Source organism: Pagrus pagrus, assembly GCF_965226575.1.
Source record: "Pagrus pagrus genome assembly, chromosome: 17".
NCBI classification, from domain to species: domain Eukaryota; kingdom Metazoa; phylum Chordata; class Actinopteri; order Spariformes; family Sparidae; genus Pagrus; species Pagrus pagrus.
The window spans coordinates 17,789,404-17,802,672 of record NC_140201.1 but is presented as its reverse complement, the minus strand read 5'-3'; positions in this window follow the sequence as shown (position 1 = coordinate 17,802,672).

The following is a 13,269-nucleotide window of genomic DNA, read 5'->3' as shown; positions in this document are numbered from 1 at the left end:
AGATAGGCCCAGATTGGGAATTCACGTAGCCAGAGGAATGGTAATTACTGTGGAAATCAAACACCATCAATTGTGAGGTTTTTCAACATTTCACAGTGTCCCTCTCTCCCTCTCCCCTCCCAAAGCCCCTTCTCCTCTCGCTCCAACTCAAACGACCCTCACTGCCACTCCCTCGGGCCCTCAGCCCTCCCTCCTGCCCTCCTCTATTTTTTTTCCACTATTTTCCACCCTATTCCGCTCCTCCACTTCTACTTGCCTCTCTCTCTGCCCGCCCATTTATTTTCCTTTAATTTTTTCCGCCTCACTCCACCCTCTCACTTTATCTATCTTCACTTTGTTTTTCCTGTCTTTCGCAGTGCACCCATTTATACCTAATCCCTCGGTCAAAATCGTTTTGTTTCCCATCCTGTGCGCTCCGCCCACACCCGTTTGCACACACACTCACTCAAATGACCACATAAGACAAATGACCCTCATCACTGTACGTCTGGAATGTAAAAACACTGAAAAACGGCGCCCAAAACATTTGTTATACATTCCAAGTGCTTTTAGAGACTCTAATTTACTTCTGCACTCCGCTGTCTTGCAAGAAATTACAAGTTAATACTAATTCTCTCCATGCATTTGTCTTGCAGCTCAGATGATAAATGAGTTTCAGTATTTCTTTTTTCCCATGTGTCTGTCTGCCTCTTGCCTCCGACTAGAAACCACACACATGCTTGCGTGACCTCAGTGGTAGTTAGGGGATTGCGGGGTGACAGGTGATTACAGGTCGGTTATAAAGTCTCTGTTCCCCAGTGGGTAGTTAGACTGTCGACCTCACATATACCCACGCTGGGGTACGTGACACTAGCCAGCCTCGCTGCAATCAAAGGCACTTTTTGACAGTCGGCCGCATGTGTTCTTGAGCATGCCTACCACTTTGTGTCAGGCTCACGGGCGCAGATATCAAAGTGCTGTTGTTACGTAAGGATCTCTCTCACACACACAGCCTCGGTCCTGTCCTCCATCCCATCATTCCTTTTTGACAAACAGCAAATATGAATTGGACAAATAGGGCCTCTGTCAGGGGTGACTTCCAGGGATAAAGAGGAGAGCGTTCCTCGGAGGGAAAGAGGCGGAGGTCGAGCCCCACTTCATCCATCTTTCCTAGAGCGCACGTAAGCCCCCACGGCAGCCTCCTCCGGCCAGCTCCAGTCAGATGTGTGATGGTCAGTGCTGCCAGATCTCGCGAGAGAAACAAACCAAGCCAATTCAAAAAGAAGCTAAAGTAAAAATGTTTTGCTTTTATTTATTCAGTGAGGATTCACTGAGAGCAAAAGAAAAGACCTGATCGCAGTCACACTGTTACACACTCACATCTGTACCAGTTGGAGTCATAGGCTTTGCTTAAGGGGCACCTTGGTTGCTGAAATGAGGGTGGGGCAACCGCTGCCTTTTACCTACTCCACCCATTGAACTGCAACAGGACAAACTATCATGTATTTAAAAGACCAATTATGCTTTTCAGTTTTTTTTCTTTTCCTTCAGCGTTTTACATATGTTTATGTGCATGTGAAAGGTCTCGAAAGTTCAAATTCCCAAAGTCAGGAGCTCCTGTGTTTGAAACGCCTCATCAGTAGTCCTTTAATTCTGACTTCTTGACTTCACACCATGTCGCACATTTGCACAATTTATGTCAATATTCACGGTAGAAGTGAAGGTAACTGGAAGCTGAAAGTACAACAGAGTCAATCTGAGACACGCTAAGCATTGCTGGCTCAGGTGTGTGTGAGCTGACCAATCAGAGCAGACTGAGTATTCAGGAGGAGGGCCTTAAAGAGACAGGCGCTCAAAGCATTTCAGACAGAGGGGGAACAGTATGAGAAAACTGATGTGTTTTTTGAGCATTAAAGCTTGTAAACCTCTAACCCAAAATAAAGGTATGAACCTGAAAATGAGCATAATATGTTTCCTTTAAATAACAGGTATAGAGAGATGAGAGAGGGAGGAAGCCCAAATAAGCAAAAAGACTTTCGGAAACAAGCCCAAAAAAACCCAGACTCCCGATATTTGTAAGAGACTTTGAAAGAAAAGCAAGTTTAAAGATGCTTATAATAAGCGGTCTTGGCAATTGTGGTAAAGTTGTAGATCACAGATTTCTCTTGACAGTCTTCAAGTTGAGGCCTACTACTGATTTGGCATCAATTAAGATGCTTCTCCAAGCCAAAAATGTGTTTCTTTTTATTTATTCCTGTAATTTGTCCCACATTTATCAAAGTTTTGTCTCTAGCTGGAATGATACTTGGTGATGCAAAGGTCCAGCGAGGTTTCGAAAACATCTGAGCTCAATGACCTGGTCAACGAGGGGAGTGCTTTATGAGGCCTCTGAAGCTTATCTCCCATGAGCCCCCTGTGCAAAGTCAGCCGCCCGTCTGCGAGAAGACAAATAGACGGAGGAAGCGACGCATTAAGGGGGCAGGAAAACTCACACGGACGTGGACACACGCACGCGCGTCTGCATATTCGCAGGGCGGTCCAGACAGCAACAACGCTCGCTGCCAAGTGTCACTGGGCAGTGTTTGTCGGGACATAACATTCACGCTGCGCCATGGCAACAAGCACTTCCTGCTTTTCCTGCGCTCGCTGCGTGATGAGACAATCTGAGGAAATCAATTTTGCTGCAGCGGTGCAAAGCAGTGGAAAAGCACAAACATGCACATTCACAAAATAGCATGAAATGAAGTAATTTGGGAATCTAACACGAATTTTTGCATTTTATAGGCACAAATACTTTCTATGTTTTATGTTTCAGCTAATTGTAATGTCATATCACATTTTGTTTACACAGCCAACAGTGTGTCTTTCACTTCTGCTCGGCTTGATTGACACGGCAAAACAATGGACTTTTAGCATTCAATATCAAGCGGAGAAACCCAAACAAGGTCTGATAAAGAAACTGTGAAAAAAGAGCTTTCACCACATTAAATAGAACCAGCCTCCGTGTTTCATCACTTGGTGGAGCGAGCAAGTGTATCAAAATAAATCCACATTTGCATACAATACTGATGGGGGAAATGTTACGCAGGTCTAAACAAATCATAATCAAAATAAACTGCACTGTCGCTTGGGTTAAAATGCTTCCTGTTTGTGAAAGTGGGCCTATCATAATATCCTGTCTGCACTCGGGCGCAAACAGCAGATTGGACGCTTAGTTAAACAAACATGTCGGGGCTCCGGAGGAGGCAAGAGTGATCTCACTAGTTCGGATGCAGCTCAACAGGTGGCATAACTTTATAATGCAAGTATGCGAACTGGAAAATGTTAAAGGAAAAGCGGAAAATATTAATATATGGAAGAAAATAGGAATAAAAGAAGTGGCCTGTAATTCATAATCTCAGAAAATATTCATGCTGGTGTGGCCTCTCATAAATCAGTTAAGTAAACAACAAACATAACCATGGTGTCATATTCTAAAAAAAAAAGATCATACTTCTACATTTGCCAGCTCTCGTGTTCATTGAGCTCAGTCTCATACATCCCCATCGTCCTTTGGCACTGCCAAGAGATTGACAGATACATTGATACATTGAGTTAACGTCTGAATTAAAATTGCTCTGTGGCCTGGATGCTGTCCACCTGTTAATCTGATGAGAAATCTCATTTTTGTTGTCCTCCCAGTCGGCAGTGAGCCGAGGCCACAGCCAATGATGGAAGAATGTGCATCTTTGAATGATGTAATTGACATATTTCACGGTGAAGACCGTGAAATATGTGAATGTTGACTGTAAAAGTATTTGGAAAGGTCTTTTTGCCGTCGTTGTTAAAATCTTTCAGTAAAGGTTTCCACAGCTTAGTTCCTTCATAAAAGCTCATTTTAAGTCATTTTGGTCCTGTTTGATTTTTGCGTTGTGACATCGCTTTGCTGCAAGTTTTCTTATTATTGATTTTGAGATGCGGTTGTTGTAATTTTCATTTATGGATGTTTTGAACTAATATTGCACCTTTACGTGCTGGCAAACAGTGCGTGTGGAGGGAAAAAGAGGCTCTTTCAGGTTGCAAATTGGCCTGTAAACCAGTGTTTTCCACACACAATTGGCAAACCATTTAAGCATTTTACAGGCTACTTTCATTTCTTAAAACCATCTGCCGGAATGACGCCACCCATGATGGAATAACTAGGTGACAATCTGCCCTCGCTCTTCCCCCTCCTGTCTACTGAAAATCCTACTGAACGGGAGGTGTGTTTTTTGGGCAACTTTATGATGACATTGCTGCTAAGAGAAAAACAGAAATTAAAGGCAAGCCAGCGTGTGTGCATGAAGATGGACAATAAAAGCAACACTATGTGGGACTAATGAACTCTCACTGCTATTCTGAAGAAAGTTGATTGTTGTGTTGACAGTGTGTGGGAAACACCGACCATCTTACAGGACAGAAGAGGAAGTCTTGGCCAAGATATCCTTCATCCGGATACCTTTGGCTAGAACGGAAGCCCCAAAACATCAACCGCTGCACCCGAAGGCTTAATCATCATCAGGCAATAGCTGTTTTCCAAGACTGGGTCAAAGTTTCCGAGAGGATTTTCAATCAACAATTCAGCGGTGCATATTTGCATAGACCAACCTTGAACTCTACAGAAAAATATGCTATTTTTTGCAGGGATTCCACTGAAATGAATGAATATCAGCAAATCGTATCAGCGTCTGCTGTGATAAGACACTCAGCACCAGGCAACACAGAGGCACCACTTCCAAAACATCAACACTGAGCTTGTGAAAGACTTTGGCCCATGTGTTGTATCAACCGCAGCACACAGTAAAGTGTGTGTCTGCAGTGTTATGTCAGGAGCGGCCACTTCCATACGCTGTCACGCACTAAATGTGTTGATTAAAGAAACCAGAAGGCTGCGACTAAAGAGCCGAACAGCACTGTAATGTGTCAGTCAACTTTTATGGATTACATTCCACTGTTAGATTAATCATCAAGGACGCAAGCACCCGTGAAGTGAATCGGCCCCCGACCGACACATGCACACAGACACACAGGCAAACATAAGGGAGCTAATAAAGGGAATCAAAGCAGGGAGCTCCACTCGGTGATGACAGAGTGCCCTGGGCCTCCGTCACACGACCCCCGGATGGTCTGTCTGCTCCCATGGTAACCCCCATGCGCTGATCTCATCTCGCTCATAAACAACATTCGATACCCCAGTAAACACAAACAGTGCAGCCAGCATCCATCATCCAGCGGTCAGAGCGCACTCTTGATTTACGGTATACTGCTTTGTTGGCTTGTTTTCACTTTTGTTCCCAGAATTCCTCTTTTTCGTTTGGTTTTGCATTCCCGTGCTATGACCACTCGATGCGTTGAAAGTTTTGCGTGCATGCGTGCGTGTGTGAATGTTGTGACATTCATCGTGATGAATTGTTTGACACCTGGGAGTGACTGTTAGGACGAGAGCAGAGCCACTGTGTCGTTAATCTCGGTCTGATTTATTTTGAGGTTAAGTGATGTATTTCTTGACCTCGGCAGCATGCTATTGACACAAACACAGACAGTGATAAGGAAGAATCAGTGTGGGTGTGTGTGTGTGTGTCTGTGTCAGAGGTCAATATTTTCATCTTCAGCTTCCCACAGTTTTAAAAGGATTAAACAAACACGTGGTTAATAAGAGACAAATGTGCAAACATCTATCTGTGAAATGGACCATTTAGAAATAATGTATATTTACTTTTATACAAAGTGGGAGTCCAAGGAACTCAACTCACTCAAGTTAATGTGAAAAGCAGCCACAGTGAAAACACAATATATTAAGTAGAATTCAAATCCTCATAAGAAGCAGGCACTGATGGATTTTGAGGCGGAGCCCACAATATGTCTTGAAACACAACATTTACCCATATCCACATGACTTGACTTCATAAAGAGTCTTGGCAAGCCACTCACCCACCCTATGAGGTAGTGCAGGGCACCTTTTCAGCAATGTACATAAAGTCCCCTCCATTAATCTCAATTTGGATGTATATAGTGCCGGTCCCTGCCACCTCGATTACGCCAAATCACCCACGCTCCCCGCCCATTAATCACTGGAATCATGTGCAGAAAGCGTCAGGGATCATTTCAGGAAATTCTCTGCGTTTTTTCCCCCCTTCTCTTCTGTCTTCTGTTCCTATATCTGCGTTTCACTCACGTCCGTCGCTCAGCGGTTTGTTTTGCCACGGGAGCAAGAAATGCCAAATTGTGGAATAACAGTCTGCGTGACACAGTGAGAGACAAGACAGGTCGCACAGCACTGAAAATGGAAAACACGTGTACCAGTGTGTACCTGGTGATAAATACCCTGCCGTGTACTAAAGCCCTTCTTCATAACTGAGTTTTTAACTTCATCCTAACTCAGCTTGGCATCTTTGTTCTGTAGTTATTAATGGTTATTAGCACCTAAAACTAAACTGTTTAAAGTGAAATTTGAAGTCTCCCCTCTTTCCCTTGTTTGTACATGCCACAGGCCTATGTTCCCTATTCACATTTCTACAAAACGTGTCATATCACGTTCACATTACATGCTTATGACCTGACTGTCATGTCAGGAGGGGGAGGGGATGGTGGTGGAGGGAAATCTGCTTTTCAACACACAAGCACAAACTAGGTATTTTTCAGGAGACCTCTGGACGTTTTCCAACATTTCCAACGTTGGAGGCGTAATCACTTCAGAAAAATCAATGTCTTCAATTATATCTGGGCAAAATAGCAAAAGCACAAAAATGAATTTTAATTTTGTTATGATTGATACTGAGTGATTAAAGTTCAACTCAAAAACAACCAGGCCAGTGAGCCGCATGGGATTATCCAGAAAAATGTGTTGATATACTTGCAAAGTATGGCAAACTCGCCCGCAATACCCACAGCTGAAAACATTGCCACATAGAACAGTGTGAACTTGCTGCAGCTTAGTTTTGTTTGTCCGCTTGCTCTGTAAGCAGTGAGACGGAGCCAGGATGATGAGACATTTGTTCAAAAAGTCTGCGGAAAAGTGTGAAAATTGAGACAAATCACAGAAAATCATGCATCGGTGGTTGTTGTGCAAAACATTTCAACGAGCTCAGCATTCCAAGTTACTCGTGTGCTTGTACGGGCCAGCCGAAATCAGCCCGAGACTTCCTATATATGTCAGATTTCCATATGGTAAAAACCCAAAGCAAAGCCACCTTGTTCTGTACTGTTACTATAATTTTATAAAGTTATGTTAACAAATCCAAATTATGGAGCAAAATCCATAACACATGAATAAAGCAAATCATCTGGGAGCAGAGGTAGTGAACACAAACAGCCCTCTTCTGTTCTGTTTCTCCGTGTAATAAATATTTATACCTGAGCGCAGAGAAAATACACATGCAAAAAGACAATCACCTGGCTCGGCTCACACGGCCCTCGAAGCCTGCCAAAGACTCGAAGCTTGCATGAGAGTCTGGAGGCTGCGGCGTGTATGAGTCGTTCTCTGAAAGCCATCGCGGCTGTCTGTGGACCTCGGCCTGATCCTGGAGCTAAAAATAAAAGAGACTGCGATGTACAGTTCCCCCCATATTGGCTGTGTTTGGTTACCTAATAAAATATTAGCTCTGGAGGGAACAGTATGGAAGCCGTAAAGAAGCAGGGGGTGACTGGGTTCATAAAGGAGCGACATATCCACCTGCATTATATGCATGCAAGATGTACATGCACGCACGCACACACACACACCGCAATTATGATTGTGAACAAAGCACAAGCGTACATGCCGAGACATAAAAGACATCCATCCGTCCTTTTTCTAAATCGCTTATCCTGTTCGGGGTCGTCTTATCTTATGGAGCACACATAAGTGCACACATCCCTACGCACGCGCGCGCACACATACAAGACGTTGAAAACCAAACAGTGCAGACGTTGCCCGAAGGAGTGTTCAGCTGCGGCGCAGATGTGCCGAATAGCGGATGGACCTAGTACACAACATACACATATTCACCTTTGCTTGCAAGTGTGAGAAAGATTTAAGCCAAGGTAAATGCTCAGAGGGGGTGGGAGGTAAGCGCCACACACCCTCTCCGACGAGGTGAAATATTAAGACGCTCCGATGGAATAGAGAATGAAAGAAACAAAGGAAATATTCCCCCCGAAACAGCTGCAGGGTCAGGAAGAGAGAGTAGGAGGAAGTTGGAATGAAAGAGAAAAGGAATGAGGATGGTAGCGAATGGAACCGAGACATGAGGTTCAGATTACGACTCGATGCCATGAACATCCCGATGGGAGAAGCCGCGCGTCGAGCCAGGAAAACTGGCAGCGTGTGGCTGGAGGTATTCGGTGGGGGGCACGAGCAAACAGGTTCATTTATAAGGCATGTCATCACGCTGCCCTGATCCAGCACTCAATTGCGAGGGGACGTTTTGTTTCCTGTGGGGAAGCACATTGCACAAACAACATTTACACGCTCAAACACAACCTGTTTACTCCCCCGTCGGCCGTTCCTCCCCCCACACCCCACACCCCACACCCCACCCCCAATTGTGTTGCACAACGTCGGGGGCGCATCTGACTTTTGGATAAACTGTTTGGAAAAGCCAGCTGTCATCTGCAAACGGCATACACAAAACAACATGAAATTATCCGTCGTTTCAGCGTCTAATCATGTGTAATCAAGTCACGTCAATTAGGCAGCGGAAAGCTTGCTTTCATGGCTTTTGTAACTTGAAAAAGACTAACGGCTCAGACGCACCTCTTCCCGAACAAACGCGCCGTGTTTTTGTTTCTGCGGTCTTAATGCACCGCCGATAAACAGGTAACAGAAATTAGGCGCAGATCCTCATCTTGAAGCAATCAAAGCAAAGTAGTCTCTGAATTTGTTCCTAATGGAGGCCAGAGTGTATGCAGATTATTACGGGGCCTGTTTCTGATCTGAGAGAGAAAACAAAACAAAACAACAAATCCACAGCACTCCGAGCTAGAAGGAGACACCGACAGACGGGAAGTCAATATTAGTGTGTCAACCCACACCCTTAGTCGATTGTGACAACAGATTCCCAGTCAACATACTTTACCGAGATAACCTCTGGCCTAAATCATGATTTCATGACGTCTGCTGGAGCGCCTCTTGGTATTTTAACTGTTTTGCTTGGCACAGTAAAACACAAATAATCTGTTCTTGTAAATATTAGGTCTGATCATGGACCTACCAGAAAACAAAGTCCTTACTGAGAAATCAGCCAGGACGGTAATGACTGGATGTCAACAGACACAGGTAGGAAGCGGGACCCTTCAGCCTCGAGCTGCTCTCCACACCCGAGGGGCATTAGAGGGCCAAGCAGAGACAAAGACGCCACACACATTTGGATGGACCCCACTATCCCACAGATATAATCACCCCTGGAAGAGTCTCTGCTAGTCTGTTTCCCATTTCAAACCTCAATGAATCCCATCCTCATCCTTTTAAAAGTGCACAGACACACACACACCATGGCCTGGAGAGATGGTTACACTCTATGTCGACTCAGTGGAAAATTTCAGAACCACAGAAACAAAGGCATTTGGTAGAATCGGGGAATAGAACTCAAATATATCTCGAGTGATCGGTGTTTGAACAATCATTTCCGATGTAGAGGTTTTATAAACTCTGACTAATACCAGCCAGAGGCTCATTTTAGAATGATAATTAATAATGATCACCTAATCATAGTCACTGAGTGTAATGTGCTCAAACAGCTTCACATTTTAAAGGGGCAATATGTAAGAATTTAGTGGAAAAAGTTCATAAATGAACTAAAATCATCAACAGAATGTGAAGAATAACAGTTTTGACATTATGGCATCTATTTATTGTGTTGCACAGAGGTTAGCATGCTAGCCAGCTGCCCCAGCCTGTCCCAGGCTGAAGCTCCTGTGCTCACACACACATCTGGTCCCAACTGCTAGCTGCATGGCTAATTGAGCTAACTAGCTAATGTAAGCTACCATTCGTAGCAGTTAGTGGTTACACTGCTCCTTATCCGCTTTAAAGATGAATTGGACAGTTGGCCATTTCTTAAATATTGCACCTTTAAGTAAAAACTTGCAAAAACTGACATCTCCTGGACTGACAATCTCATATAAAATGATTAAAGGCAGGACTGTTTTTTCAGTTTGAATTGTCAGAAACAGTCCGCTAGTCTCACAAATGCAAATCTCCGTGACAAACCCCAGAAGGTATTTTTGTGCACATCATGGACAAAAAACACCAAAAAATGGAGAAAATGTTGCAGTAGCCTGGCGGCCAGCAGTGTTGTTTTCATGACAGCAAAGCCTGACCCTCCTTTGAGTTGATCTATTTAAAGACAGTGATTATTAGTAAGTCCTAAAGTGCTCTCCTCTTTCCTTTTCCATTCTGTATGATAGAAAAAGGAAAACGTGTTTGTAAGTTGTAACATTCACTCATATGCGCTTGTTTCAGAAAGGGTCTTGGCCAGAGCCTTGTGTTTCCAGTGTGGGTTCTGAGGATCAAAATGGAAACATATTGAAACCATGGTACAGATCCAGCTCTCTTTTACTTGTGTACATTCTTCATAGGCACTGAGCACTGCTGAATCAGAAAGAGTTACATAACAAACGTTGCGAAACCGAGAGACTCAAGGCAACAAAATGCCCCTGGTCGTCTCAGTGACGGCCTCGCATGAAAACGCACATATTCTACTCCTTTCAGCTTGTATATATTTCTGTAGCTCTCCATTTCAGAAAGCTTGGAGTACCATTATGCGCCTCGATATTCGGCTCCTTTTAGGGAGCCTGAAGTGTATAATCAAGGTCTGGAATAGGCCCTGCACCGCCAGTTTGGCTCTGTGGACCCACAGCCACAGTTGGACCACGACCACCTCTTATTCTCTTCCCATGGTAATGGTGGGAATGATCAAATCATTAATGTCCTCTGTGTTCACAATTCAATTCAAAAGGGAAGGAAGCCAAATTGACCACAGGCTGTTCAACCACCAAAACAAGAGTGCAGACAAGCATATTCTGTTTGCCTCTGGTTAAAATCAAACCATAGAGTCAGAGTAGGAATGATTTTACCATACAGCAGGATTACAATGACACTAAACATGTCTCATTTTTATACCATCATCCATCACGGGAGCCCATATTACATTCAGCAGGGTATCAATGGAAAATCAGGGGATAGGATAACTGGAACACACTTGATGGTATTTGACTGAGGGCCAGAGTAATTCTTATTACAACTGTTGTCCTCATTGTTTTTTTTTACTTTTAGCCATTGACGTGGCTTTAGGGACGGCGGTGTTGGTCTGTTGGTTGGCCCACCAAACTTAAATATCTCAACAGCTATTGGATGGATTGTCTGAAATTTTGTGCAGGCATCTGTAGTCCCAGGAGAATTAAGCCCACTGACTTTGGTGCTCCCTTGACATTTCATGTAGGCCACCAGCAGGTCAGATCTAGCAGCAATCCAGTGAAATATCTTGACATCCACAAATTGATTGGTACAGTTTGGTACAGACATCCATTGTTGACGCCCAGAAGATGACGCCTCTGAAGTCCTTTGATTTGTCCTCCTCCCATCAGGAAGCTGACATTTGTGGTGAAATATTGCAACATTTGGGTTGCCATGATATTTCATACAGACATTCACACTTAACTTAGGATCAATTGCTGTAAATTTTATGGATCTCCTAACCCTCCCTCTGTCATCACCGGGTCAAAAGTTTAATTTGTCCAATACTTTGGTCGATGACCAAGTTCGTGCAACTACTGAAAACACCATGGTCAGTAGATAAACATCATGCCTGCCAGACACCAGCATATTAGAATTGTCATTGTGAGTATGTCAGCATGCTGACATTAAAGGATAAGTTCAGCCAAAAATGAAAAGTTTGTCATTATCTACTCACACTCCCACTGATGGAAAGTTTCGTAGTCCAAAAAACATTTGTGGAGTGTCACAGAAAATCAGCACTGCAGCATTCTCCTAAACAACTGAAGTAGATGTGGTTATTGTTTGAAACGTAATAAAGACAACCGAAAAAAATTATATAAGGCTCCATACAGCTTTAAATCCAAAACTGTTTAGAAAAGACATTATCTACTGTACAGCTCGACATGCAGATAAGCTTGTGCACCCATCTCAGACCAGGTGTGCGCTAACGCCATTAGCTTACCAGGTAAACTGAAGTGTTTGACTTTAAAAGGTTGTAAATAACATCTTTGATATCAATCTGGGATCTTGGGGCTTCCAGAGACTACTGCAGGTTTTTTTTGGTTGTTTTTTTTGTCTCAAAAAAGTCCCCATCTACTTCAGTTGTTTAGGAGAATGCTGCAACACTGTTTTGCTGTGAAGCTCCAGAAATGTTTTGTGGACTACGAAACTTTCCATCAGTGCTGGTCTGAGTAGATAATGACAAAATTTTCATTTTTGGGCGAACTTTTCCTTTAATGTCAGCATGCTAACATACAATGCTAATACGCTGATGTCTGGCAGTCATAATGTTTATCATGCTTACCACTGACTACAAATTTCACCTAACTTTCCATTGTCATGGGGGCGAGAAGATAATGACTGGCTTTTCAATTTTGGGAGAACTGATCCTTTAACAGTTAGCTAGAAGAGCTGTTGTGTCTCAGTACAGCTTCACAGACCTCTGAATGTGCAAAGACTGTGAGATACTTTATAGTGACCACACATTGATGTGAATAAGACTAAGAACGGTTTGCTTTAAAACGTAAAAGCATTCACAGATTTTCCTTCAGAATTTAATCAAGTGAAATATTTATGACAGCGTGTTGAGTCTGGACTCGTTTTATGGTTTGACTTATCATCTTATTCCTCTTATGTGTGGTATCTATCAAAGCAAAACCATTTGGATGTGTAGACATGATGTCAGGAAAAACACAATGGTAATGTGGTGCCAATTTTTCCTGGTTATATGATTTCATCCACCACCCTCCGGGGCGAGCATGACAAATATCACTGATGTGCCTGTTACTATTCCACGGTTATAATAAAGGACATGCCGCGGTATGTCGTGCTCACTGCTCAGGAAACTATCCTAAAAACATTTGAATATGAAGAACAGTTCAAAGTGTGGCGCAGAGCTGAAGGAACATTTGAGGCACAGATTTGTATACAAATGTTTTTCAGGTTTTTATTGGGAACATTCCCCACTGGCTCTTACATTTGAGAGGCCGAATCTACAAAACATATCAGCTATTAGGGAAAAAAGACATAAATGGGGTCAGTGTGGAGTCTCTCCAATTAGAGAACAAAAAACATGT